This window comes from Plectrocnemia conspersa, unplaced genomic scaffold (assembly GCF_051122295.1).
Source record: "Plectrocnemia conspersa isolate PC_06_02 unplaced genomic scaffold, ASM5112229v1 ptg000012l, whole genome shotgun sequence".
In the NCBI taxonomy this organism is placed as follows: domain Eukaryota; kingdom Metazoa; phylum Arthropoda; class Insecta; order Trichoptera; family Polycentropodidae; genus Plectrocnemia; species Plectrocnemia conspersa.
Genome location: NW_028277176.1, coordinates 17,000,946 through 17,026,954, shown reverse-complemented (window position 1 = coordinate 17,026,954; position 26,009 = coordinate 17,000,946). Strand labels below are relative to the sequence as shown.

Here is a 26,009-nt window from a genome sequence, read left to right as displayed (position 1 = left end):
ATTTTAAATATTCATAGATCCATAAAAACCTGATATGTGGTGATCGGTTGGAATATTAATTATATAATAAAAAATAATTTCGATCTCCCAGACACGATATAAATTGAAAGATACTTCAAATGGGATTCGAGCCCAGGTCTTTCAGGTATTAGTCACTAACTTATATAACTGGTCTATCATGCTGATGATATTTTATATTAAATTTAAACATAATTCTTTTCCAATACTGTATCCTGTTAAAAAATCGTAGATTTATTTTTTTGAATCTCATAAATCTCCCAGACACAATAGAAAATAAAAAAACAATGGGGTATAAATAGGAATGTCAACTATTCGAATATAGAATAAAAAAATCGATGAAGTATTTGAATATACCCATTCTAATTTTTTAAACCAATTAGTGCAAAAAATAAAATAATTGCTTATAAAATATTATTCAATTAAAAAATAGTTATTGATTAATAATAATAATAATGTAAATGAATCATATATTTCTTTCATAATCGATTAATTTTTTTATTTTTATAAAGTATGCATTTATCGATCAGCGAATTATTTATCAGTGAGGGCGGCAAAAGAAAAATGCTTAATTAATTATTTTACATACATTTTGATCAGGGATGTATTTTAGAGAATTTGTGAACTGGTTACTCGGGTATATTGAAAGAAAAAACGACTACCTGTGCTGCACAAGTATATAACTTGTCTTATTCTAAGATTTTTTCAAATTTCCTTCAAGATAGTATAAACAAATATTTAACGAATAATTCGAATAATCGAATATTCTATTGGGAACTATACATTTGAGTAATACGGTAACTAAAACTGTCACTGAGTATCGAGCCGATTGCGTGTATTTGAAGCCATGGGGCCAGCGTGTTTTCAAATCGCGTTTTAATGTCAGTGATAAAGATATTTTTAATTATTCCAAGCGAATAATAGAACGAGAAAAAATGCGTTTATGCATTAAACTGTTCCGAAAAAAGTGATCACCACTATATTTTGCTTTGGTGAGGGTGTTTCAGCCAAATTTTTATTATGGTTATCACAGTTTATGAACAATGTCATGTGATTCATGCAAAATCAAATTTATTGTTTGAATATAAATATTACTACCTAGCTTCGTTTTGCCGCCTCCCTCAATCTTGCGTCTGGAGGCATATGGCACACTCTGAGTTCCTCCTGCGCTATGGCCCTGGTTGTTGACTAAGGATACAAATAAAATCATTTTCTTGGATTTCAAGAGAGCTTTCGAAACAATAGACAGAAGTATAATGGTAAAATAATTAGAGATTATATGTATAAGTGAAATAATTTAAGAATGGTTTTATATTAATTTAAAAAGAGAAAGCAAAAAGTTAAAATAAATTATACTTATTCTAAAGATAAAATAATATCTCACCGCGTCCAAATTAAGACCATTGTTGTTTATAATATACATAATGATATAATTAATAATATATAAAAATGTAAAATGTATCTTATTACAGACGACACTTTAATTTATTGCATAGGTGATAGTGTTAAAGATCTTGTAGATTACATAAATAATGAATTAAGTAATATAGAAAGATCGTTAACAAATATTGTACTTAAACTAAATGAGAATAAAAATAAATGTATGTTTATTAATTATGAAAATATGTTAGATAATAATATAAAAATAATTATAGATAGCTCTATTACAGAAGTAATTGATAATATAAAATATTTAGGAATAATTGTAGATAAACAAATAAATTTTAAGGAACATTGTAATTACATAATAAAAAAAAAAATAGCAGAAAAATAGATATGGTATGTAGGATGAAAAACATGTAAATACAAAAATTAATCTACAATAGTATTATATATTGTTCCACTTTAGTTATTGTGCAACAATATTATATACGCTTAATATCTTAGATAAGACGGTGTAACGAAAATTTACAAAATAGGGCAATAAGAGTAGTTTTGAATTAAAATAGATTTACTTGGTGTAGAAGTATGATTGAAAGTTAAAAAATAATATATTACCTGAATATGCTAATAAGTATTTAAAAATAAATAAAGATGTACATAGATATACGCCGCAGACTTTTAAGGTTTGTCATTTTTGATTCGATCTCGTGATTTGTTATTTTTATTTTTTGTTTGTTTGCTTGTTACTAAGGGAACAACTGGTGCATTATTTTTTTCTAATTGGTGTGTTGAAATGTATTTATATTTGTGTGAATTTTGTAAAAATCTATTTTTGCTTGGTTTAAAACCAGGTATTTAACACGTGGCTGACGTGTCAGCCACCGGTGGCCGACACCAAGGTATTCCAATTAGACTGTGTCGACCACCGGTGGCTGACACGACATACCTAACTTTAGATTGTCATTTTGTGCTGTCGGCCACACATTCTGTATAAACTACTATTAAACTTGGCCGATATTTCATACTAGAGCCGCGTTGACCACTGGGGGCCGAAACATGAAAAAATACTGTAATTTACCCCAAAAATATCTCAAAACAAATAAAATAATTGTATTCCGACTAATTATATTAAATTAAACCTAAGAGCAATAAAATATTTTTTTGGAGCTTTTACGAGAATCCTATTGGCAGCAACGTGTTAAAAGTGTTTTCGCGTCGTCTCTTTTATTTAGTGCTATTTTTTATTTAATTTCCATTTCAATTGCTTCTCTATATTTTTTAGGTTTTTGATTTTATCTAAAGTTTTGGTTGTATCAAATTTTATATGGTGATTTTTATGAAAAGTGTGGTATGCTAAAGTTGATTTTTCCTCAAATTTGTTCGCAGGCTACAAAAATAAAATTGCGGGCCACCAGCTGGACAGTGCCGCTTGTGCAGACTTCCGACACCATGTTAAATAGGATCAGATATCAATACTTACTCGGTATCAAAAAAAGAATAACGTTACTTTATTTTCGAATAAAGTCGACTTTTTCGATTTTTTTTCCAATTTATTTTTTCTTAAAACTAACAGAATGAGTAAATGGCGTTCCCCTTCGGAGTAGATGGCGTCTCCATCGGGGTTAGTGCTTTGGGCGACAGTCCTGTCTACGCGCGATTCACGATCAAGTCCATTATTTCAGGCTGTACCACAATTCTCGCTGATATGCTAGGACTACAATTCTCGGCGATTCTTCTCTGGCTCTAACGATTCAGCAACATAATACGCTCGCTAAATACACAAAGATGGAAGTTTTGAGGTGAGGGCTGGAACAGACTATGTGAAGCTCTTTTAATTATTTATTTTTCAATTTCTTTGTTCTAAATTTAATATTATGTATGGCCGCTATTGCGCATCGGCAAGTCGGATATAATACCGCTTAAAAAATATCGGTTGTCCCAGGCCTCGCTTTTCTCTGAAATGCCCTGTGTGCGATCACATGATTTCTCGGCTTAAGATATAAATGTCATTAAATATTGTTGACTTTTCATACTTTTTTTCATTATTTACTTATTTACAATCTGTTTATACATAAATATTAAGTATTTTTTTATTATGATATTGATATGTAAATAAAACATTCCATTGGATTCCTCTCCATATTTATTATTATAAATACACGACTTTTCGTACTAGGAGAAATTTAGTTTTTCCAACTATTGTATTATAATAAGTTAATAAGATTCTAATTCATTTTCCTTGAAAATTGAATCAGATTTTCGCTGTTGACGCGCGTGCAACGTTGCCGTCTCCGTGCCGGCGCGTTCATTCTGTGAGATAACCGCCGTGTCGGGTTACGTAACGCGCCGCCGCGCCCGCCCCACCGCACCCCCTCGCTCGTCATCAATGGCCCACCCCACCTCCGGCCGATCGCGCCCACTTCAGCTGACTGCGTCGTACGAGTAGATTCTACGAGTGGCGGACGAGCGCCAGTAGTATTCGGCGCGGCGCGGCTGCCGGCCGCACCGGCACGCGCCGCCACTCACCGCGCACTCCTATCCCGAATCGTGCGCGCCCCGGCGTACTGCCTTCCGTAAACTATCTTCGCCGTCTAGCGTCGGGGTCACCAATTTTCGCCAGCAGGTGAGATCCTTCTGCGAGTGCGTCCGTAGAAATCGAAACCGGCCGCGCTCTCGAGGTCTGGGTCAGGGTTGGCGAACGGATCGGACGCTCTCTTTGTTCCGCGCTGCGATCGATGATTCTGCGTGTGTGTGTTCGCCTTTTACTTATGCCACCCGGAAGATGTCCGATTCTTCTTTGTTCGATCGGTCGATATTGTGTGTGCGTTGCTGTAGTACCGAGGAGGGACGCTTCCGTGTTATCGATTTGGCGGCTGAGAGTTTTAGCCGGTGTCGGGCTACTTTTGAGCGCGCCTCTATCTCTCTCTCGCTGGCGTCAATCGATAGACAAACTCTGATTTGACCTCATCTGGCTGATTCTTCAATGAATTATATTTGCAATTTCTTTCAAGGTCATCATTAAAGAAACTAATTGATTTGTACACAATGTCTTTATTTATTTGTAAATACGATGGGGGTATCAAAACGTTCGTAGAACTGAATAGAAAGAATGGTTAGGTTAGTATTTTTCCTCATTTCCCCACACAAACTCTCTTAAATTAAATACAATTATGGTGGTAAAGTGGCTCTTCTTCAACTATCTCTCCTCATCGTGTAATATTTTCAGTGGTGGGATGGAGGTCCGAGGAGACCAAATCTCAAATTCACCAAAATCTTGTCTGTCACGAACTATTCAGATTATTTTCGAATTAAATGCTCCGACAAATATTACATTCGTTCTGGAGTATCGCATGAACCTAATTTGGGTCCTCTACTCTTCCTCTTCTTTATAAATGAAATACATACGACTATATGTTCAGCACTTTTTAACACTGTCAAGTGTCACATTGTTACATTTTCCAGATGTGTTTGAGACAGAAATACTTATGTCTTAGATTTGATCCTTCCTCCTTAAGATATATTTTTAATTTGTCATTTAAAACTTTATCATTTTACTAAAGTCACCTCTTTCTAAAAATGAATGTATCAAAATTTTCCGCCGTTCCTTGATCAGTTGCTAATTTGTTAAATATTATTTATTCGGTCACTATATGGATGGTTCGCCGATAGAGCTGTAAAGCAAACATTAAAAAGTAAAAAGCATGCTGTTGTATTGGATTGCTGATAAGACCTATCGTAGAGACCCAAAAAGCCAAGGCAAAAGCCCCGGTGTCGGGCCCAAAGGTGAAGACGCATTTACTCGGTTACCGTGGTTTGAATCCGTTATATGGCATCTGGCGGAAGGAAGGGGTTTCTCAGAACCAAAGCTTCTGCCATCTAATTTGCCGTGGCACACGCCAAATTAGATGGCAGATACTTTACAATATGTTTTGATGATCGTGAGGCACTGGTGTATTATAATTCGGATCGATCCTCAAAGATTAGGGTTTCCTAGATTTTCCTAATCTCACGAAATATGATATAAATAATTAAAATAAAATCGAGCGAGGTCATGCATATATCTGTTGGTGGTAAGTTGTAATAATACTTAATAATAAACGAACTTTATGTTAATAATTTACGTACCGATACTAACGCCATTTAGTCAGTGCGTTACAACAGGATTTATAGTAAATAATGACATTTTTGGTCTAATGTAAGCATTCGCGGTACAATCTCGACGAATCTTTCCACATGCTCAAGTTTTCAGTTGAAATGGAATGTACGCTGTCAGTCGATATGACCAAGGCATCTGCTATTTCAGGCAACTTCACTCGTCGATTACTCAATGCTATATACATTTTCTGCAGTAACTGACGTTGAAGGCCTGCCACTTCGGAATATTAATTATCTATGGATGGTGTGCCTCTTCAAAATTCAGCAGCCCACCTTTACATTTTGGCAGAAGTAGGGAAGAACTCAATTTCATGTCACTTTTACGAACTCGTACATGAGTCAATGAAACTTTCACATAAAAATAATATCTTATTAGGATGCAAAATAAATTACAAATTCGTATCATTAAAATGAGTACGACCCTTGGCAAGCTACATAGTGTTTTTAGCATTGCAAGTTTGCTTAGTTCATCGGTTACATTTTTTTAAATGTTTTTCACGGCTTTGTAATGATGTCCCTTTAACTGAGCACGAAGGCTCCGAGATGTTTATCTTCACTGAAAAATAATTTCGAATTGATAGCGCTATGTGAGCAGTCGTAACACCCAGTCATCTGTAATGTTCCTATAAATTGACTGACAATAAATTGTTTCAAGACATATTTGTAGAAGACTTGCTTGACTGTGTCGTGAAAGTAAATATTTATTGTGCACAGGAGAAAAAATCTCAATCAGAACACAATTGATATATGTATAATATTATCTTTATGAAAATAAAGGTTTTAGAATTTACTTTATTCTTTGTTCAGGTGTTTTAATGTTCAAGTATAGTCACATTTAGAATTTTAGTTTGGTTTTCATGACTTATTTTCTATATTTTGTATTATTGATCTGATCCTTTTATACAAATATTTAACGCTCAACTTCACAACTCGTTATGTTAGTCACTATCGAGGCATTCGAATCATTTCACGATCTCGATCAAACACATTATGCTTTTAGAACATCGTCACACTTGCACTCGTGCCAGTGCCACTATTAACTCTGAAGTATTTCAGCGCTTCCTGAAAGTATAACGCACTAGAAATTCGGAACGCATATATTTTTGAATCGATGCATTTTTCTTGATGCCATATTGACACAACCTTCGTCAATACCCACCGCATACTTACAATATATAGGTTTAGTCTCGAGAGGTGCCCAGACGAGCCTGTGCGAGCGGGAGAGCAGGTGGACGGATCTCTCGTTGCACTCCAACCTCAGACTGCTTTTGACTTTGCACTTGAAATACGCTTTACACCTATAGGTACGGCGCGCAGGCACGTATAGTATCCTTACAATACTATACATACTACAAACATGTAGCTGGTAGAGAAGACTGTTCCCAGAAACTCGCGTCCGGGCATAAAATATACTGGTTATCGAATCGGACGTCGGCGTGTATCCGACTTTATGTATTATGCAATGATTTATAGTAGGCGCTCGTATGAAAGGTCAACTCTTCTGTATCGTCGTGGTGATCTTTGAAAATATGCGGACGCATCTTGGACGTTAGAATGCTTCAAGAGATGAATGGAAGTTTAAAAAGTATCACTTGAGCAATCGATCGCTCGTTGTGTATAATTTTGTCTACGCTTCAAAGTTTGCACAATATGGTTTTGCGTAATTTATATCAAGGTTGATAAAAAGGCAGTACTCTTTGGGCTAAAATATTATAAATTACAAATAACTGTTGAAATTTTAGATTCTAATATGTTTTTGTGTTAAACTAATTGGACTATCTAACATTGAATTGTAATAATGACTGACAGTCAGTATTCCAGTTTTCACTATATTATATGTTAACAATTATTTTTTTGGTCTCATTAAATAGCAGACAAACACACAGTTCCTTGCTATATCCTGTGTTCTTTCCATGACTATTGCGAGATGACATAGAGACTATTTAGGTGTATATAGTATATATAGAAACAATATTCTTGAAGTGTTTTAAGTACGGTCCATTGTGATCCTCTTTCAATAACTGATTCATTCCTAAGAATAGAGTTACCAGATCATAATATGTCCGGGCAAAAGTACCGATTTCCTGGGAGAGATCCGGACGACTAGGCTACTAAATATTCTGGCTGTTGGAGTTGGCTGGTCTCCAACTTTGGAGCCGAAAAACAGGTCTTGAAAATATTACTTAAAGTCATATAAGTGTAACTTAACTGGATAAATATGAGTTCGCGCATATAAATCCGGATAAGATCAGACTTATACGTCAAACTTACCTGAGAATATTAAATGCATAGACTATGGACATTTGGAAAAGATTTTTTTTGCGTTCTATTTTTTAATGCTTAAATATTAATAACATAGTTTAACTTCTTGATTAATTAAAAATTAAATGTTATATAAACATGCGAAGAAAAAAGAACCACTAAAGAATTTAAGATACATCCTTGATTGGATTTCTCGGTACTAATTATTAATCATTATTATTTTCAAATAGTTACCTAGCCAATCGACCGTTATCCTTCGTGGTAAAAATATTCATAAAAATTATAATTTCAAATCCTTCACGATTTAGTTCGAGTAAAAAATATATATTATGGTGTATTTGTTAATAAGGTTATCGATAATACAAATTTTACAGCATGTCTGCTATAACTATCGGATCCTTCCCGGAATTTCCCTCCCGGGAACCGGGATGAGAAAATATCAGCGATGTTTTCACTTCGATAATTTTATGTCGATTATTTATGTATTGATTATGTTATTCAATTATAAATCTCAAGTTCTTACTCATGAAAACAAGGTCAAGTTGCAAATTTTATTGCTGTCTTATTGCCTGTACACATCCTCTGTAGAAATCACAGAAATTGCAAACATTTTTTAAATCTTAAAATTAGTTACCAGCTCCGATGTAAAAATAATCAACTTGTTTCAAACTAAAGGTTTATGTTTTATAAAACGAAATGGATTTCATATATATACATATTGTATATGTGTAGTTATGTATGTGCGGCGACTTTTGAAACAGGGCATGCGGTCAGGGGAGAGGGGACACAAAAACTATATTTTAAAATTTATTTTCTTTATTTGATAAACATATTTTGTATTTATTTTTTTAAAATTAATTTTATTCGACACTCTTTCTTACAAACGAATGTAAACACGAGCACGAGTAACGACTGAATTTATAGTGCGCATGCGCTACCAATTCAATCTGTGACTGCGCAAGACAGCTGGGCAGCCAGCCCGCCTGATCTGCAGTCGGCTTTAGCCGCTCCCTCGGCATGGTTGTTTGTAGCGATTTTCTGAGCGATTACGTTTCATAATTACGTAAATTAAAAAAATGAATAAATGATAAAAATATTTAAATTTTAGAATCGTTTTACAATCCCAAAACATGCGCCGCATCTACCGTGTGTATGGACCGCACGCCACTGATATGTATATCAGTGGCGTGCCGTCCATAGATGTGGTAGATTCAAAACGCCACCAGCATGAACGGTTGATGGCGAGCGACTCAGCCGATCACGTGATCGTGTTTATAGTCGATCAACCGTGCATGCTGGTGGCGTTTTGAATCGACCGCATATATGGCGACACGCCACTGATGTATATATTACTAGAGGCATCACATTTTTACAAAAAGTAATAAAAATTATGAAATTAAATTACGAATGTGCGAATCAGTATAAAAGACGTAGCCATGTATGCTTAAATAATGTGTTATTTTATTGATCATTTTTTTGTTTAATATATTTTGTTTTAATTTTAATCATTAATTACTTTCATAGTCGTCAAACTTTTTGAATTTCATAAAATATGCATAGCTCAATGCTGTGCGAATTACTGATCAGTGAGAGCGTCAAAAGGAAAATTCTTAATTTATTATTTTACATACTTTTTGATCAGGGTTTTCATTTCAGCTTTTTCTTAGGTAGAACAAAGTTTGTAACTTTCATATATAAAATTACAAGCCCTTCTTATGTTAAAAATTGTCAATATATTTTTATTGCTTAGTGTTGCTACTTTAAAATGTGCCGAAGACAAAGATTTTTTTTGGAAAAATCAAATATATTTGACAGCTAATTTTATGATTTAAAATTTTCACACAAAATTCTTGTATTTTCAGTGTATGTAGTTTACATAAAATAATGAGACGCAGTGAATTGATTTTAACAGAAATACGATTTTTTAGAAGTGTCTTATCTCATATTTTATTAACAAATGTCACCCATGTTTGTTCAAATTCACCGCCCAAATGATCTGCGTCTCAAAATGGATATATACGAAATTTATCATGTCACTTGTACAGCAACGAAATTTGAGAAAATATGATGCTAGTGTTCCAAGATCCATAATGATAAAGAATCAACCATTCTCATCGTAGATTTTACCGAAAGTGCTCTTTCGCTAATGACTAAGTCATATTGAATCTCACTAGTTACTCGCGTATATTGAGAGAAAAAACGACTACATGTGTTGAATTTTTTTTAAATTTCATTTGAAATAGTATGAATGAAAGTTCTAATGCTTCCTCTACACTCTCTGGAAGTTACCGAACCAAAGGTCTACCGAATATGGTCGAGGTCGCCGAGACATTAGAGCGGGCAGACCAGTGCTCGACCGAAGTAGCCCCGAATTAACACATTATATTTTCCGTCCTTGCCCAACCATGGCCTACTTCCAGAGAGTGTGAAGGAAGCATAAGAATATTCGATCAACTATTCGAATATTCATGTATTAAAATTCCAGCGAATAATCTGTCGCAGACTATTTTGCTCACAAAAGGGCCTGGACAATTAATTCTGCATTTTCACTTGGCATTTAACACTTTTCATAGCGAATTTTACCATGGAAATAAGCTTCTTCGGGACGCACAATTTCTCTATGGCTGCATATAATCTACCTCTTTTTAACGAGTTGTGCAGCTTTTTTTTCAGTTATGATGGTTTCTTTTTTATCCTTACACATAAAGTTTCAAGGTTTAGACTCTCTCCAAAATTGGTTAACTTTACGGCAAAAAAACTGTTCGATATTATTCAGTATTGTTTTTCGCCAAGTCGTTTTTTCTCCCTGCAAACTCTTTTCTTCCTCTTTGCGCAGACATTTGTAATTTTTAACAGATGCTCTTGTATTATTTCTTTGCTGTATTATTTTATATGCCAGGTTTTTCTCCCTCAATGATAATATAAGATTTTAAAATAATATTTTACCGTTTTATCATTTATTTAATTTTTTTTTTATTACGGGTTTTTAATTAATTTTTTATATACGTTTTTAGATATAAACTAAATATGATATTTTAATGTATATCAATATTTTTAAAACGTTAATTTTAAAGTATTATGAATAAATTAAAGTTTTAATGTGTTATAAATATTCTAAACATTGCTAATTAAAAAAAGATATGTAGTTTCCGTTAATTTTTTAATATGACACTACTAATTACCTACTAAAGACTCTGGTTCATTTTTTATTCATATCATCTGCAGATTATGCTTTTAAAGTATCATATTTTCTGTATATATATTTTTTCTGTATGTATATGTATTTTGTGATGGTTTAAGTTCTTTATTCATGGCGTTGGTATTATTATAGATTATTTACATTGAATTTGTAATTTATTGTATCATTGCCAATTAGTGTTTTTTTTTTTACAAATTTAAATTTATATATTTGTACGATTGCATATATTATTTCGGAGTAATTCAGTGAAAAAATTCGTCCAACTCTTAAAATACTTTATTTAGTGAGTGTAGTAAACATGTTGTTCATTTTTTAATGTTTCAATATAATATATCATTCAAACCGAGAGGCGTGGAGAACCATTATCAAGTCCAGGAAAGAAAATTAAAATCAATGGACTGAGGATGTATCATATATAATATGTGTAGATCACCCTACAACGTCTTGCCTGTTACATCTATAGTTCACCGCAGCCCACTTGGAAAATTTTTGTTGCAATTCGGGTACGTGAAATAGAGCTGATGTTTCGATATCCATATCAGGCAGAAAAGCCACAGACGGTCCGTAATTAAATCTCCATACGCAGGAGAACGATGACGAAGGCTGGTGCGGAATCCCAAAGACCAAAAACAAAGCATTCCTGTTCGTCCGACGCCGGGTCGTTAGCGACGCCGGTCACGAAGCCTGCAGCGTCGACGCTTTTTTTCTCTTCTCTTTCATCATACTATACTACTGGTACATAAAACGAAAGTAACCTAATAACGAAAGACGACGCTCGCCGTAACTGGGTTTTTGCTTTTTCTGCCGTTGCATGTGTACATACACCGTACATGTGTGTACATTTATCTCGCTTATTAATAACCGATAAAAGTGGGCGATAAAGTTGTTTTGTTGGCGATAGGTGTGCCGGAAAATTTATATATTTAAATAACATATTTTTTATTTGCAATGGTGACCTAGTTGAATTGTACAATATATTAGATGCTCGATCCTTTATAAGTCTCCTAATTATGGAGACATGTGAGAGTTCATCGTTAAACAAACCTTCAAAGCAAAACTTTTTCGTTCTTGACCGGAACATGATCAGTTGTTTTGAGCTTTAGATTTTTCCCCTGCAAAGCTGGAAGCTACTAAAACTTTATTGAAGACTTGTCTAAGAAGTTTTTTGTGATTTTGTTTCTATATATTAAGATGAGTAATCGTGAAAATCTTTATGTTGTATTAACATGTGTTATTTATCGCTTATGAAAGTAGTCATAAATTAATATAATACATATTATATAGAAGTAAACATTCTTGATTAATGTGGTTTGACATTAAAAGTGTAATTTAGTAATTAAAAAGTTCCCAAAACCGCGTTTACCATACCACGCGATTATATTTTAATTAAATTAATTGTTAAGGTAATAATGTGTATATTTATTATATTTACACATACCAATCATTTAGCAGTACGATTGTTTATTTATTTATGTTTTATAAGAAAAATGTTCATAAAAATAGAATTCTGTGTGTTTAAAATGGCCATAATCCCATCAAGTTATTAAATTATGTGCGAAAGAAAACCGCTGCTGAAATCCATTACCGACATGTTTTTTGTCTATGACAACGACGAACGGTGTTGTAAATTCAAAGTAGGCTATCCATTGTTACTAATGAACTCGTATAAAAAAAATCATTTTCTTTGACAAATAACAAGTGTCCAGAACTTGATAGAACGGTTACTGTGAGAAATTCTGTACTGCCGAAAAACAGAACTGGCACGAGACACGATAATCAAGGCACTCGTTTTTAGGCTCACCAAATGTGTTCCTATGTTAAAAAATAAATAAATGTGCGTTTTTAAATAATTTAAAGTAAATCACAAAATAAATTATTGGACATTGTATTGTTAATTTCTAAATTTTATTTTCAAATATGAGTATTAAAATAACATATTTTTTTTGGGTTTTAGGTCGAAAAGATTGCATTGCTTCTTGAACACACCTTTTAAATGTGTTCACGCCTTAAGAGAAAACACGGTTTGAATGCCTACTTTGGTGATCGTTAGCCAGGGAGTTTGAAAAAGAATGGCAATAGTCGCGGGGTCGACCGCATTGTCTAGCGCGCATTTTCTCATACAAAAAATATATCTTTTGTTGTGTGACGTGTGATCTAAACTTTATAAACGGGTTTATAAAGTTTAGACAACATATGCAGTGTGGTAGATTTTTCTTTTCGTTGTTCAAGTGGTCATTATGGTGACCCCTCAATTGTCACAGGTGGTGGAAATATCCTACATTATTTTTATTAATCCTCGGAATTAAAATGATACAGTAATCACTTATTCTGATCTCCCAGACATGATAAAAATTGAAAAACACAAGGGATTAAATGGGATTTAAACCCAGGTATTTCTAGTTCTAGTCGCCCACTAAAGCGCTGGTGCCAAAAAATAGTATATAAGAAAAAACATTAAATCAGTATGAAGACTACAGACTACAGTTTTACTAGTGACCTTATTTTTGGTCCTATTTTAAACATTACCCACGATTTAACACTTTTATATTTTCAAGTCAGGACCGAACAACAATTTTTAAAATTTGTAGTGCTTAAATTTTAGTAAGAAATCCTGTTATTCTGTGAATAATTTCGTATCAAATAATTCGAAATGTTTCTATGAATTTTAATTAGTTTTATGTACTACAATACACAATATATTTATAAAACTCAAAAAGGCACTCCCGCTGTGTACTTTTATATATACTGATGGCTAGGCTAACCACACTATATACATGCTATTATGTCCTATTATAACAACATGTTAGCTTTGCTTCTGGTGAAACGAGGTCGTAGAGAAGTTATACAATTATAATTTAACGCAAACTGATGATTGACAGCGCAAAACTATCATTTTACTTCTATTCTATCAAACATACTTAAAACCAGCTCATATGACCAATGAGCCGACTTGGGTTATCATTAATGCTATCCTAGTTTATACATTGTATAGTTAAATCTTTCAAGGAAACTTTCCGGTTTTCAATGGCAATTTGTATTCATTCTTAGCTCTCTCCGCGGTGCTTCTTCTTTATTTATTTTTTGCTACTACTATATAAAATGCCACGTAGGCATTATCCACACACTAAACTCGTTTTTCCCATTCATCCCTAGCCACATTCTTCGCGATACTCTCCTTTCGACTGCATTCATTCTTTTTTATATACGTTTACGTCCATGACAATGAGTCACTTGTGTACAAAATGCGTCTTGGCAAGGATGTAGTTTTCTTTTATGAAACCGGCCAACAGCGATTGTCTGCGTTTTTATTTTTGCACCATTATGTCATATATTCGAATGAGTTGAACGATTAAATAAAAACAATAGTCTTCGCCAAAAAGTCTGCTATGCTAGAGAGTGCGTTTGAATTGTAGAATTAAACGAATATGTTCTTGTCACGCTTGAACTAATTTCACATTAATTTATATCCAAGAGAAAATATTTTTAGTGCTTTAAATAAATATTCAAAAGCTTCGTCAAAAAAGCTCGCGAAACGTCGGTTGTTCATTTATGTGTTAATCCCACGAAATAAGACGATATTGCCTCGTGAATAAATTACAGCCAAATTAAAACACGAAAGTCTTCGTTAATTTTGGCGTTGAATAAATTGCCAATTTGTCTAAATTTTAAGAGTTGCTATTTCGATAGGACGGTGCCTGTTTTTATTCCAATTTTACTGAGAGCGAAAACACGTGTAAATCGGATTCAAAAATAATTACTTTACTGCTACTTTAATTTATATTGTATTGAAAGAGGTTTCATTAATCGGTCGTTAGACGTTTGTTCCTTTTGAGAACAACCGACTGAACTACATATTGCTTTAGTATTTATCTATAATTACGATGAAAGAAAGTAGAAGTTAAGCCGGAAAAAATGGTTTTTATATAACAATATAGATTTCATTGTTATTTTTTTCTGTTCTTTGTGAAAACCGAGAGTTTTTTTATAGTTATTTCATTTTCACTTTAATTATGTACACATTTACGTGTACATATATATATATATGTTTTGAAATATATTATATTGTAACCACTTCTGCATGAGAAAAATTATAGTAGATTAGAGACGTATTATTTTTTTAATAAATATAATTATTTAATAATATTTAGGGATAGGAACGGAGAGTCGTGTGATGATTAGGAATGCTGGTTTCTGGTCAAACCATCAACAATCGTAAGAAACCTAAGAGCTCAAAAGTTATTTTATGAAATAAAAATTACTATGCGCATTATTAATGGCAAATGTAAAAAAGCCTTTTTTACTGACTAACGGTTTCAGCATTTTAATTTATATATTTTATAATAAAAAAGTAGCTTAATATCTTTTTATAGCTCCTTTCTATTCACAGACTTATGGTTTTCCATTGCTTACTAATAAGTAGATTTATGTGACACCCAGATCCACGTGAAACGCTTTAATATTAGTTGCGAGTAAAATAATAAATGTTTTATTGTTTAAATAAACTTATATATTGTTTATTTTTGTACAATATGAGTAGCTTTGTATAAAAATAAGAATATACTACAATACCAAATTATTCTTACTATTATGTATATAAATATTTATTGGTATATTTGAGCATTTCATGTAAATTGATCATCGGTTTCTATATTGTGTTTAGAACTAACTTTATAATAGAAATCGAAGATTCGCATAAAATCTATCTGGTAAAGATGCAAATACTCTCATATATTTACAACCTATTATTATTAAAATTATAAAGGTCGGAAAGTCCGTAGGGTCTTTAACTGGTAACCCAGAGGCCGCAGATTGTAGCCATGGGTGCAGACTCGAATTTTTATTTTTAAGAAAACAGCTGCAAAGTTACTTTTTTATTATAAATTATATTACAAACAATAAATTAAATAGATGTCACCAATTCACAGACTCAGTCTGTTGGTTAATTCTTACTTGTAGGTATTAAATATATCTGATTGACTTACCCAGCTGTAACGCATTGGGCTTACGCCTGTCGGATGACAATGAAAAATTAAAAAAAAAAATTTTCTGCGAAAGATGTACAGAGCTAATTTCTGTTAATTACAATGTGAATAAAAGCACGGGTCTTTGAAGCTTTCTGTTAAAAACGCTTACGATACCGTATGGGAAATATTTGATATAAATATAAACCTCATTATATTTTCCACATAAACTTTCACATCTGAGAGATTGTTATGTAGATAAGCAATTAATTATCTAGAGCTCTTTAGGGGTGTATACTAGAGCTTTTCTCTTCATTTTATATGCAAATTATATTATTTAAAATAAAATACTCACTTATCTACATACATATATACGCTGACATCACACATATCAATGCTAACTAATTACAGTGAAAATTGGCCAAGATAAAACCTTTGCTTATACCTTTTTTAAGTTAACAGAGTAATGGCATAATAGAATGAGCAGTTAATACTAGGGCATTCACTTATATTTAAGAATTTCAAATTTATATTTACTAAATAGCATGCTGTCATTGTGGTTAGGTTTCTCAATTATTCGTAGTTTTCAACTATTTCAACATATTGGAATATATTCGTATTGTTATTCTCGGTTTATACCGATATCACTTTATTTAACCTATTTGAGCAAATATCAATTAATTGCCTGTGTTTTATAATTATTTTAATTAATCATTAATTACTTTCATAATCGTTAAAGTTTTTTAATATTATAAAATATGCTTAACTCAATGCTGTGCGAATTACTGAGCAGTAAGAGCGTCAAAAGGAATGTGCTTAATTTATTATTTTACCTACTTTTCAACTTTTTGTAATCATCAGAATTAAGATCAGCTGCTATTGAATTAATTCAGAAAAATTTACGGAACATTTTAAATACATATTTTATCGAATTTATTGTATATACGATCGGATCCGCATCGACGTTTGTTTTGTGCTGATTTTCATATAAATTAAATAACTAAAAATAAATTAATTGCGATTGAATTACTGATTAAAATAAAATCTTCGCGTCTTGAAACAACAAATACAAAAACGTAACACGAACTTGCGTCGTACACCTTTTTTGAGATAAGCGTTGAAAGATAATAAATGGTGGGTCTTTCCAACATTTTGTTTCATTCAACGAACGAATTCTGCGAATTTCGGTCATAGTAGATACCGCCAATAAACACAATTCACAAATATTTCCAAAGGCGTAAAAGTATTTTTTGTTGAGAAGAAAGGTCTCATTGTCTCGCATTTCGAAACAAAATAAAGGCGCATCAAGAACCATGAATTTTGGAGAAAAAACGACTGTGTTGCTCAAGTATACAAATTGTTTTATTTTTTTTTTCAAATTTCTTTTGAAGTATTATTAACGAATATTTAAAAATATTGGATTAATTATTCAGATATTGATATAGTAATATGATAAAATTCGAATATTCGATTCAGAACCCTAATTGTAGTCCATCAACATCTTCTAATTTATATGATACCATTATGTATTATATTATTTATTATTAAAATTTGCAATAACATGAAAAACTATCAGATGCTTTAGAAAAAAAAATCAACAAATACTTTTTTTTATTAATGAATCAAGTGCATGTTCTGATTCGGCTCTGATTCCACTATTAACCAATTCATATTACATACATAATATTATACAATTAGTGAAGGAGTGTAGGTGTACATGCATAACATGGTGGAGTCGACCGGGTTCGGCCAGACCATCTTACGAACGACTTTTTCGAATGGCGGTCACGATCAGTGTCCTTGAATGTCGCCGAATCGGCTAAAGCGACCGGCTTATTATCAACTCCGGACGGTGCGATTAAATAAATTGTCAACGACACTCAAACGACATTGGGCTGCAATAGCAATAGCGGCGAGGGGGTACGCTGAAAAAACCGTCATCTGATCGCCATCTGTTCTGTGGGGTCACGGGACTGTAATTGTACGACACACGAGTAGAGCGCATGCGCAAGGAATAACGATGGTGATCATTCTGATAATTTTATATTAGATTCAGGGCTTGAAATAGATTTGAGTAAACTGGAACGCAGCTCCTAGTGAGGTTTTTTTGTGCAAAATAAGTATTTTTGCTGGATTAAAAATAATATTTGTTATAATTTTTTTAAATTTAGTTGCAGGTTTTTTTCTGTAATAATTTTAGATAATGCTTAATTTTTTAATTAAAATAAGCAGTCTATTTATTTTGGATGTTTAAAAATCAGCAATAAATTAAAATGGCGAGCTGGACCGGGAGATGCGAAGAGAGAAGCGGAGGCTTTTGCGACCTGATGGTCTGAAGTTGGGTTGAAGTTCATACAAATGTATTATTGAAGTTCTGAAGCCTTTAACTCCGAAGTGCATATTCAAGTGTGAATGTCAGTAAAAGTTTCAGAATAAGTCTCTGATGAAGTGCCTGAAAAAGTGATTGTTGGTTGCCTGCGTTCCCGTATTTATACTCATGAGATTTTTTTTCACTCTTTTTGATAGGAAGGCCAATTAAAAAAAAAAGAGTGTCTGTTAGGTAGAACGGCCATTAGGATGGCAATCCTAAATGCACGTGCTATCCTTTCTTACAACATCTGCGACGGATTACTTTTTCTGATTCTTTACTTTGAATTAATTTGCAAAAAGTTTTCTTACTCCCATTTTAACAAATAAACCCCTTTTTGTCTTAGACATTTAAAACCCATCTTTGTATATCACATGTCAAAACTGGCTTTACCACCGAGTTAATGATTTAATAGCATTTTATATGGATATTCTTGCCTGTAAATTTTTCTGAAAGCTTTTTGACCGTTTTTAGACAGGTCGATTTATTTTCTATCGTGTCTGGGAGATTAAAAATGGACCCTCATGAGCTTATTTATCTTCAAGACTCTTGTTAACTGCATGATTTGGAACCAACGTCACACAAAATTCGAATGCTTTCGTTGCGTACTTTTTATTGACAAACATTTGTCGTTACTGTGAGATATTCTCAAATATATATATTCTCAAGTATATTGTCAATGACGATTTTAAAATTTTTATGGATGCATTATAAGCTTATAAAAAACTAAAGCCTTTGAAATTATCAAAAATTGTTGCAAGCAATTTAATCCACAATTACTATTTATTATTTTGTGAATGTTATTATCAAATTCATAACAGTGTTCTTATCTAAATTGCTGTTTATATTGTATACTTTAAAATACGTATATTTAATCATTCCTAATAGGAATTTCATCTCGTTTTTTCCATAATTTTTATGGTCGTTTTTAAAGTTCTGCTATGTATTTTAATATGACAGGACTTTTAAAAATTATTTAAAATATATGCAAAATACTCATAGGTTATTATTTGGTGGTAATCTTTTTATATTTCTTAGGCTTTTTCAATAATATTATTTTTATTATCAAATAACTTTTCTATGTTTTAGTTTTAAGTATTGCATTTCAGACACATTAAGATAATATTCTGCACGTTTTTCTCTGATCTCTCATTTTTGCATTTAAAATAATAATCCAGTGTCAAGATCCCCGATTATTATATTATATATCGACAGAACGTTGCGATAAATGTTATCTTAAATATAATAAGAAAGGAGCTTCTGTTAGAGATATTTGCTTTTCAGTTAGTAGTTGTAGAGCTATCATAATAATTCCATGAACTTGATCAGCTTCCTTTATGGTGAGTGACAGTTAATGCAGAATAATCATTTTCAATCTCATAAGCATTTAAATATTTGCTTTCAAATTGTGGGTCGAAAATAAATGATGTGATAAAATGAGAAGTATCATTTATTAAGTTTTAAGATAAATTGAATGCTTCACAAAAATGTTAAACTAAATTCTACACTTACATATTTGAACGCTATATCTATCTGTACCGTTACTTAGCTTAGACATTTTTTTAGCACAGAGTACGTATTATTCCACTGCCTTTCTGAAAGGACTGATTAGGCGCAAGTATCTTACTTACTCATTATCTATAATGCCCCATAACTTATTTTTAAATCTTTAATATTTTATTTAACCATTTAGCATCAAAGGGTATGTCCCACACAATCATATATGTATATAAGTAACATTGTTTTATAGCTTTTCTATCAAATAAGATCCGTTTTGCTTCTGCTTGGTTTACGCCTGACTGGAAAATGGCAAATACATACATTTATATGGAGTTATTTAATCTTTGTGGTTATAAATTTAAAAATTTTTAGTGGTATTATGATTTGAGTGATACTATAGAATTATCTATATATATCATATGTATGATATATATAGATATTTAATGTTTTTTTTTTTATTTCGTATACACTAAGTAAAGAGGTGTATTTTTTATTTATGTTGTACTGAATTGTACTTTACACAGTGAGTTCTCAAGAGAGATTGACAGTTCAAAGCACGTACTGGACGACATGGAGCCGATTGTTGAATTTAGGAATGTAGACAAGAAGACAAGGACATTGTGTTGGATTTTTATCTTCTTCGATGCATCAAGGCGGAGCGGAGTAACTGATTAAACTTCCAAGCACATAACCATCGCCATTGATGGCTAACCGCAGCGAATTTTATTTTAATTGTCTTTTTGTCTGATTGTAGCAAAACTCGTGAATTAAAAATCGCATTGTATACTACATATGTTATGTATTTTTCATTCAAAAGAAATTTTATGTGTGTGGAAAATTTCCAACTTGACGCAATTAAAGTGTTTTGCTCTATATTTTTTTATTACTGGCAATACAAATTAAATTATCATTATACATACAGTTTACTGGTATTCTAATCAACATGATATTTTTTTGGCAATAATTTGACCTGTCTCAAGGTCACGGAGGATTTTTCGTGTGACAGCATTTTCACTTACGTCATTGTTTTTCCGCATTTCGTGACAGCGCCGCGTAAATATTTCGAGTTCCAAGTCATGAACAATGGTTTGTTTAAATTATGTAAACATTAAAGAAGGTCAACACTCAACACATACACGATATGTTTGAACTTGGTCAGATTATCCTTGAGATTAGGCTGACACGGTCAAAATTAGATTTGCCGAACTACTTACAGAACTCTCATTTTTATGCTATTGTATTTTTTTACAATGCTTTCATCGATAATACAGCTAAATTTATTAACTATTATGTATAAATTATACGTTTTCATATAAATGATGCAATCAATGTTATTAAATAGGTAATTAAAGATATTTTGTTACAAAGCAATCTTTTGTTACTGGCAATATTGATTACACATTAATTTTATCTTTCGGGTAGTATCGAGATATTGGATTCGCTTTAATAGTGACACTATCTAATTTCGTTAAAAATCTTTATAATAAAATATTTATTACTCATTTTTGATATTTTTAATTGTTTGCGATTGCTCAAAAAAATACACAAACGATGTTTTATATAGGACACACATGCATTACTTGAATATAATAATGTATATGTATCCTTATTCAGATTGAGATGAAAAGCCTATCGGTTCTATAATTGCTTTGTGTAGCTTACTATAAGCTAAATTCAGATCTTGATCACTTTTTGGTATCATATCATATATGCATGAGCTATGTCAGTTTTTAACAGATTCATCTGTTGAATCGAGAAAAATCAAAGAAAACTTCATTTATGGCGATCGATCTAAATTTTAATGGTAAAAATTAGTAATTCTGATCTCTTAAACACGAGAGAAATAAAAAAATGTGGGATTCGAACCCATAATTTTTAGGATGTTTTGGATGTACTCACTGTAAGTTTTTTTAATTGTAACATTCGATTAGTATATTTTTGCCGCATAGCTTGGTTTACATTTAAAATTACACGATGTTTCTATTTATTCATTTGTTTTTCAATAAGTTTGTTTATTTTCTGTAAGGTTGTTCGATAATAAGTTATTCGTTATTGTCATTGTTTAAGCTGATTATTTTAAGAATGTATAACTTGCAACGAAAAGATGACGCCGCTTACCGATTATGTCACCACAGTCGCTCCATGACATCGGGTCGGACTGCACGTATGTTCAAGCTCTTATTAACAGCTCTTTTTGAGTTTTCCCGTGTCTGGCATGTAATACATTCTTAGGCTAACCATGATAGAAACATTTAAAATCTACTTCTGTTACCAAAGTTTGTTATTATAGTCGATTTTATAGGGTATTTCTCTCAGATTACATTAAATTATTACAACTCAAAAAAAAATTTTTTTTCTATAATTATTTAATTTACAAATAAATTTTATGTTTGTGTCAAATTGTTGTACTCATTAGGCTATACATATTATATTTATATTATTCAAACAATCTGACTTATTATTGTAGAAAAAAATATATTAAGAGGATTAATCTGCAATATATTATAATCACGTGATGTTTTTCTTAAATAATAGATTATTGCATAAATTACTATATGTTTGTGTAACGATAGCGTTATCATTATGTTGTGCTAAATTGTTTCATTTCTTTGCGATTGTGACACATTTGAGTGTTTTTTTGTTATTCTCTGATCATGTCTGTTTTTATCTATGTACATACGATAGCGATTTACATATTTGAGCACGTAACTCGCTCGTAATCGGTTTATTTAATTACACATATAATATAGTGCATTTTGAACCAGTGAAATAATTAAATTGATATATAATGCACATATATAATACTTTAATATAATAGTAATGAAGCTGTATTTAATTTTATGTATATAATTTATGTTGTTAGTAATGCGGCTACAAACGTTACCCTATCCACCAAACGCAGTCTTGAGTTTCTAGGCTATTGTTTTCACTAATTTGTACTATATGTCCGAAAATGGCAATTCATGTTCTTTAGGTCTTGATCTTAAGGTCTCACCAACGTTTAAAAATCCCTCTTAGGGCTTATCTTTGGAACATATCTTTCACGCTATTGTCTACTATAATTGGACAGTAGTTTCTTAATGATAATTTACTCCATCTAGGTATCGTTTTTTATCCTCCAGACGTAGCGATCTCAAGTATTTATAGTAAGACTGTCAAGTCTTAGTTAACAAATTTTCACCTTTTTTAAGTCCATTTTAGACTCCACATGTAGGTTTAATTAGCACAAGTTTCCTAAAATTTCCACTTAACACCTTCTGTTAAACTTCATTCAATTTTTTATAAGTAAATAGTCCTTAGAGCGAGCTTGATTTAGACCAGGGATTCTTTATCTGTTTATGTTTTATAAACCTCTTTGCCAGTCAGATGAAAACAAAGGACCACTTCTCAAAATAAAGCAGTAATATTTTTTAACACATGTCAAACTAAAAGCTGCTGTGGTTTTTTTTTGAATAATATTATTAAATTGTAATGACAAGCAAGTCAACACGATTATCATATTGTATATCTAATCGATTTCAAAATTTTGTTTTCTCTATTAGAAGTGTTTGTTTCGAAACGGAATTAAAAAATTCATAGCAATTTAAGCCATTAAAAATTGAGTAAATAACCCTTTATTAATTAACGTCAGACCAAGAAAAAAATAGTGTGTTGTCCTTTCTGCTCTAGTCAACGACCCAAGACATGTACCAAAACTTGATATCCCTGGCGAAAGGAAGGGGTTCTTGGAAACACGCGTGACTAATCAAAATTTCTTTACCAACGCTTTTTATTAACAATATTCTATCTTGTTTGACGAACGGTTGCCTCAGATCACTTATTCATATGGTGAAAAATATAACTGATAGATAAAATCTTTTCTGTTCAAATGTTTCAGGAGTAGGCTTTTTCTTATTATCTTAAAAAGTGAAACTGCTTCCCTTAGTTTTGACAAGAACTTCTCATTTTCAACGCCAGCTTACTGTGTGCAGAGAAGGATACACGTCTGGTGTTGTTTTATCAATTTGGCTATATTAGATTCTATTTGCGTCAGCAGCAATCAATTTTTGTTGTCGGTTCCTCTTTTTAGTTTAAAGACTCGTGACTGCTGTCAATGTGTGTTTTACTAAATAGCTCATAATCAAGAATAAAGTATATGTATTATATTACCTTTAGGTACCCTTTTCGTAATTTGAATTTAAGTTCTTTAGTTTATATCAGTTTGTAATTGCATTTCTGATTTTTGAGTGCATACTAATGTGTGTTAAGCTTAATCTAGAATCTTCATCGGAAGAATATATTTTAATAGATTTTTAAATATATATTGATTGCTTTGAAATTCGATACAGGCGGCCCTCGACTTTCGCACATAATTGATTCATGAAAATGTGTGCGAATGTTGAATGTACGAAAGTCGAGGGAAGTAAAAAAAATTGAAATTGTGTGTATTTTAAAATATTTATTTGTCAAGTAAATATAAGATGTTTAAGAGACACGTTTTAAGTGGGGTTTTCGGGTGTTTCCTTTGAAAAGTTATCAAGAGTAAACTGTTTTCCACTATTTTTTTTCTTTTCTTCATATAGTATTTTATAACATGCTATGTTTTTATTGATCGCCCTACGCACTTGAGATATGCGTTCTCCTTTGGGATCACAATCTTCCATAATATTTAAAAATTTGTCAAGGTACGTGAAGGCTTCATTCATTCTTTTTTTAATCTATCCTTCCAATCTTTGTGCAAACTAAGAGCTTTTGCTTGAATAATTGAAATACTCAGAGGGACATCTTTTTGATGTTGGTCATCGATCTACGATGACAAAGATTTTCCATTTCATCCATGTTTTTTTTTATTTATTTTTTTGAAACATATCCTTACAGATTGCGGATATATATCTTTATTTTTTACAATTTTGAACGTATTTCTTAATTATATTTTTATTTTGCAAAATTAAACATATCGTAGACCTGTTTGTATCATACGAACGTCCGATTGAAGCAAAAGATTCACGATAATTTCCATCTTTATCTTGAATTGTGTGAAGTTTAGAGTCCTTGATTTATTTTTGTTCGTATCAACACAAGTTTTTCCGTTTCTCACTCGTGCTTATATTTTATTTCATTTTAAAAATATAAAATTAAAAAAATGTTTTTTTTTTAAATGTACGAAATAGCGAATTGTGCAAAAGTCGAACGTCCGAAAGTCGAGGGCCGCCTGTACTAAATTGGAACATTACAATCATGTTTTTTCATTGAGGAATGATTCTGAAACTTTTGAAATTACTTACGGTTTAATTTACGTTTTTACGATACTAGTTTTGTCGCAAACGCTGAAATAAGAGCCTTTGTTTTGATCAAATTTAGCTAAAATCCCAGCAGCTGTAACTTAGTTAAATCAAATCTTCTTCGTTTTCAATGCAAAGTTATCCAAGCAAGCTTCTGATTTAGCTAACTGGTAATAAATTAAGCACCGTTTTTTTGCAATTTATTGTAGTCCAATCTTGCTCTTCAACGTCTCATATCAGAATTGTTTAGTTCCTATAACTTTAATCTAAGATTTCTTACGACATTGCGACCCTGATTTAATTTTTTGTGTCATGATTTTCCAATGTTCACTGAGCCGGGCTTTCCCATTTTTTGCAGCATGATCTCCAGAGTCATATTAAACAATAAAGAAGATACAGGGTCTTCGTAACGTACTCATGATTGCACTATGAATAATTCTGAATTTTTTTCTTGGCCCAGATACGCACATCATGAAGATTAATTATTTGCTTGGGTTTACCTAAATCACACATTGTATATGATGTGCTATCGATTATGTGTAATGACAAAAATATATAGTATAACCTCCGCAATATAGCTACTTGTATTTTAATCGATACATGTTATGACGAAACACTCATCAATGGATTATAAATAATTTGATTCGGATGCTGTAAGTTGGTCATGTATGTCGTTAAGGGTTAAAAAATTCACGCGTACGTAATAACACACGTTCACCGCTTCATTATTGCTATTACGTTCACTTCACAATTCAAAATTATTCTGAATGGCCTCTGAACGATATTGTGAAAGACCAGCCGGTACCAATGTACCGGCGATGTACTGAAAAAGCCAGTTATATTTTATTATATCTAACTATATAATAGATGTACAAATGTATATATGTTATACCAGCGTTTGC

The 26,009-nt window shown here is 32.0% G+C and overlaps 1 protein-coding gene and 1 long non-coding RNA gene across 2 annotated transcripts in view; both read left to right on the top strand.

Annotated features, from left to right (window-relative positions):
- Nucleotides 1-2,813: 2,813 nt before the first annotated feature.
- LOC148228421 (uncharacterized) lies at nt 2,814-3,197 on the top strand. The gene is made up of 3 exons (XR_015811585.1): nt 2,814-2,884; nt 2,975-3,022; nt 3,084-3,197. It is a non-coding gene; the product is annotated as an uncharacterized LOC148228421 (long non-coding RNA).
- A 675-nt stretch (nt 3,198-3,872) lies between these two features.
- The window catches only part of Reph (Regulator of eph expression), a 60,478-nt gene continuing 38,341 nt past the window's right edge, over nt 3,873-26,009 (top strand). The window contains exon 1 of the mRNA XM_088199452.1: nt 3,873-4,024. The gene's annotated coding sequence lies outside the window, so the exon portion shown is untranslated. The remainder of the gene's footprint in view (nt 4,025-26,009) is intronic.